A 5,133-nucleotide genomic window follows, 5' to 3' on the forward strand; every position below is an offset into this window, starting at 1 on the left:
ATATATATATATATATGAAACAAATATATATATATATGAAACAAATATAGGCCTAGCCCTATAACACAGTGGTTAAGCACTGCATAGAGGGAGCCAGATTTCTACATGGCTGATTGACTTACTGCATTTTGAATCGCTGCCCCAGCAGCTTTGAAAACACTCTGGGTGTGTGTATGTGCACTTATGCCCAGGATCCTGATGGGAGAATGGAGGAAATGTAATTGCAGCATGACATGCCCCCATGGGGGGAGTGCTTTTCTCTTTCTGGCATATAATGATGATATGCCCTCTGGCATTAAGTACAACAACAAAAGCAAGGTAAACTAAAGTTACTGACTTTCCAATGATTTTCTTTCTGTTGGGTTCACTGATTGGTGCATGTTTTAAATCAATAGAAGTTTAATGAATAATGTATGGAAAGAACACTGCTTATTTAGAGCAGAAACTGGGACTCTGCCAGGGACTATCACATGCAGATGATTGATAAATTCTTGTTGAACTACTAACCAGTTTAACTAAGAGGTGGGAATATGAATTCCATTTCTGACTTTGCTGTGTATCTCTGTGTGACTGTAAATATTCAACTTCTTGACTATTGTAAAAAGTGAAATATAATACTTTTTGGCTAGAAAATCACTTCTTTTATATATATATATCATAAAGATGATTTATTACATTTCACTACTGGAAAGCATTCCTGAGATTGCATAAATATAAACAGGTATAAGTTGTTATCAAGGTTTCAAGAAATATCAGTATTGGGACCAGCAGTTAGCATAATGGCTATGTCGCTGGACTCCCATGTCGACCACGGTTCGAGTCCCGGACCAGGTGGCTTAAACTCTCGCTGGGCGTGTGTGCGTGTGTGCGTGTGTGCCCAAGATCCCGAGAGGAGAACAGAGGAGAAGGGATTGCAGCGTGGCCATCCCCTCTGGGGGGTGATTTCTCGCTCTCTATCTCTCTGTCTCTGTCTGTCTGATGAGCGCACACGCCCTATAGCAAAAACCTCTCAAAAAAAAGTTTAAAAAAAAAAAGAAATATCAGTATTTCACAGAATGTAATTCTAACATGTCATTAGTTTTAAAGAAAATTATCCTTCAAAAAAAATGCATATAGGGCCACAATTCAGCTTCCCAGACTAAAAGGGTTTTTCTATAATATTCTAAGAAATAACACTTTAAAGGAAGGAGAAGTATGGATGGGATGGAGATAGATTCAAGAAATGTGAACAAATGATTTCCAAAAGCCTTCCATTTTCTTCTGAAATATAAATTCATGCACAATATCCTAATAATAGTAAGTCCCTATTGATATTTTCTCTAAATGAAATCCAACTGGAGACATATTTATCCAAGTGTGCTTGGCAACTCCACAGCTGAGATTATGAAATGAGCACAAAGACTATGTCCTCTTGTCACTAAATTCCAAACACTGGAATAAATAACCTGATTTATTTCTAGTGCAAGAGTTGCACTTTTATCTTATTTCCAGCCTAGAAAGAATAGCCCAGATAAGATAAGATACCTGACTTTTCCTCTTGAGTCTTCTTTTTTAGCAGTGCAGGAAAAAGTAACACTCGATCTGAAGGCCAAAACCTCCTCTTGGGGTATCTACCAAAGCTAGTATAATAAAAAACCAGCTTACCACCCACTTTTCACTCTAGTTTACTATTAACTTTTTTTGGTAGAGAATGTGTACACTCGTTGGGGGTGGGGGGGAAAGAGAGAAAGTGTTCTCATTCTGGAGGATGATCACACTGCAATCCCCTCTCCTCTATTTCTCCTGTTGGGATTTTGAGCCTGCACACACGTGCCCAATGTGTTTTTGAAGCCACTGGGTCCAGGACTTGAAATCTCATTTAGTCCCATGGGATTCAACTACTTTAACCACTATCCCACTTTTAACTTTTAAAATTTACTGAGTTTGTCCCTCTCCTGTTTTCCCTCCTTCCACTTTCTATTTTCTCTAAGGCACTCCCTCTTAGGAATACCCCCCACATTTTACTTACATATTTTATTAATTTTCTTTATAAACAAATCATTGGTCCTCTATTGGCACCATTTGGACATCTAACAAAGAAGTTAAGTACCAAAGGGTTGGGAATTTGAAAATGTTTTATTTCCTGTGGTTAGACCAGCTGGAAACTACAAATGGTTATAGTAATAGATACCCAGTGCTCACTTTTAGAATTTTTGGAAATACCAAATCTACTAGTTCCCTCTCTACCTACCACTAATTCAAGGAGGTTCTTTTGGTAGCTATAGAATGGAGTGTTAGTGGGGCCAGCAGTTAGCGTAATGGCTATATTGCTGGACTCCCATGTTATCGACCGCAGTCTGAGTCCCAGTCCCGGTCACTTAAAACTCACGCTGGGCATGTGTGCGTGTGTGCCCAAGATCCCGAGAGGAGAATGAAGGAGAAGGGGTTGCAGTGTGGCCATCACCCCTGGGGGGTAATTTCTCACTTTCTGTCTCTATGTTTCTCTCTGTCTGTCTGGCAAGTGCACATGCCCTATGGCAAAAACCTCTCCAAAAAAATAAAAAAAAGAATGAAGTGTTAATGAATTTCTACATGACAAGAAAATAAAAAAACTGTCTCCATAAACGTATGAATTTTTATTTTTAAAAAATTTTTGGTGAGAGAGCATTTGAAAAGTTTGTACTTAAGAGAAACCATTAGTAAATTGAACTTCCTTCATTTTAAGGACTTCTAATCCAACAAAAATTTTTTTAAAAAACTTGAAAATCACAAGCTACTGACTTGCAATAAATGTACACAACATATAAAACTAATTATTAATCAGAATACAAAAGGAATTTCAAACAAATCAATTTATAAGAATCTCAGTTGAGGAGCCCGACAGTGAGGCAGCAAGAACATAACTGCATTCAATGGGAAGGTACCAGGTTCTGTCTTCCAAGGGCTCTCTGTACATGCTGGCCACACACGTATACCTGTGATCTGAGCTGACCGAGGCTGGGGATAGATTGTGACATTAACACCCTGTTTGGAGTGCCCCTCTTTTTCTCTCTTAAATTCTCTGTCTCTCATATGGAAGAAATGGGTAAATAAACTTTAAAAAAGTTCAGTTGAATATGAGAAAAGCCTTAGATATTACACATAAGAAGAAACACAATTACAGAGAATTTCAAAAAGTTTGTGGAAAAAATGGAATTAAAATACAAGTTTATTTTGGTGCAAAAAAATTTTTAAATCCATTTATGATTTTTTGTATGATATGCAATTTACATAAACTTTTTGAAAACCTCTCATGTAAGCATATAGAAAGGCTTAAGGGGCTAGCAGGTGAAATGGTGGTTAAGGCACTAGACTTTCCACATGGCCAACTGTGGTTCAAGTCCTGAACCTGGAGGCTTGAAAATCACACTGGGTGCGTGTGTGAGTGCATGCCCAAAATCCCAGGAGAACAGAGAAGGGATTGTGTCATGGCCATTCCCCATACGGGTGATTTTACTTTCCCTCTGTCTCTCTCTGGCAAGCCCACACACCCTAAGGCAAAAACCTTTAAAGAAAGAAAAAAGAAAGAAGAAAATAAGCGTTAATCTTGTCACTAAAGAAAAGAAAATTAAAGTCATAGGGTACATTTCACACCCAAAAGATTGGCAAAAATTAAACATTCTAAAAATAATAGTTTGGGAAGTAGATCAAGACTCAAGCCCTATTATGGTACTGTAAATGAGTACCATCACTATGGAAGGTGATTTGACATTAGTTAATAAATGTAACTTTAGGTACAGAACTCTCATTTTTATATATACCCAACAGAGAAAAAATGGCAGACAGGAAGGTGGAATAGAAGCCTGAAAAGTCTCAGTGAACTGGAGCTGCCAGAGTAATGGAGGAGAATTGGTAATTGGAAATTACCAATCTTTTGGTAATTTCTTTAAAAAAAAAAATTGCTATGGACATGTACTTCTTGAGAGAGAGACAGAGGAAAGAGAAATCTCTCTCATCTCATTTGGAAGATGAGATTTTCTATTTCACTTCCGCAGCTTCTGGGTATTAGAAAACCCATGCTCTACCTTTATTGAAGTATAATAAATATTTTCAATATTAAGTTACTTGATATTTCATGATAGAAAGAACTGCACAGCCGCAGTCCACTACTATACAACTAAGATTAACATTGGTATTCTGTGGAATCAGAAGTTCATTTCAGAGACTATTTCTAAGTTTAGAAAACATTCAGGTAAATATGCTAAGACTTTTGTACTATGAAACAGCCTAGTAAAAATGAGAGTATATAAAAGTAATTGCAAATAAGATTCAATTTGTGTATTTCCAGGTACCTACCATTTTAGGATTCAGGAGTCAAAGAATGGATTCAAGTGAATATCTATCTTATTAGCAGGTTTATGTAAGCTTGCCTACTGAGCTTATAGGCAGTCCAACTAAGTATAATTTGTTAACTGATACCCCTCTTAAATAGGTATCCATTCTTTTTTTTTTTTTAAAGTGTAAGCCTTATAAAATTACATTTGGTTACCTCAGTAAACAAGTTAGCAAACTTAATTTTTTCCAGGAAGACTAAAAATTCCATTTTATGTACTGCATTGAACTGTAAACCACTGATGCCCTCTAGAGTCAGTAATGGATATGCAGGTTACCTTCCCTGTTGCCTTAAATTTACCAGGGAGTGTGGTACTTGTCTCCCACTTAATATTAAGGCCACATTACTGAAAACGCCTAATCAGCATTACTTATGAACCTTTATAAAATTAAAAAATAAATATTTCATTAATTTTTTTTTCTACAGGCTTTGTGCGCTCACTATAAAGAGATAAGAGGAAGTGAGAAATTACCCTCTAGAGGGGATGGCCATGCTCAATCCTTTTCCCTTCAATTCCGCTCTTGGGATTTTGGACATGCACACACACGTCTGGCATGATTTTCTAGCCACCAGTTCCAAGACTCAATCCACTCAGTTTGGCCATGTGGAATCTAGCCACTTTAATCTCCATGCCACCTGCTCGCCTTTTTAAATGCCAGAGAAGTACCCCTAATGTATGGTCCTATCAGTATCCCTGTTCTCCATTTCTACATCCTATCTGAATTCTGAACACACACACATGCCCAATGGGTTTTTTTTTTTGAGAGAGATTTTTACTGTAG

At 37.2% G+C, this 5,133-nt stretch overlaps 1 protein-coding gene across 2 annotated transcripts in view; it reads right to left on the minus strand.

Annotated features, from left to right (window-relative positions):
- BAAT (bile acid-CoA:amino acid N-acyltransferase) overlaps positions 1 to 1,568 on the minus strand; it is a 15,684-nt gene extending 14,116 nt beyond the window's left edge. The window contains exon 1 of one of the 2 annotated variants that reach the window (XM_027770693.1): positions 1,525 to 1,568. The gene's annotated coding sequence lies outside the window, so the exon portion shown is untranslated. The remainder of the gene's footprint in view (positions 1 to 1,524) is intronic. The other variant, XM_027770692.1, reaches the window with a different exon arrangement.
- Between the last annotated feature and the right edge of the window lie 3,565 nt (positions 1,569 to 5,133).

Source organism: Tupaia chinensis, unplaced genomic scaffold (genome assembly GCF_000334495.1).
Source record: "Tupaia chinensis unplaced genomic scaffold, TupChi_1.0 Scaffold000153_1, whole genome shotgun sequence".
Classification (NCBI taxonomy): domain Eukaryota; kingdom Metazoa; phylum Chordata; class Mammalia; order Scandentia; family Tupaiidae; genus Tupaia; species Tupaia belangeri.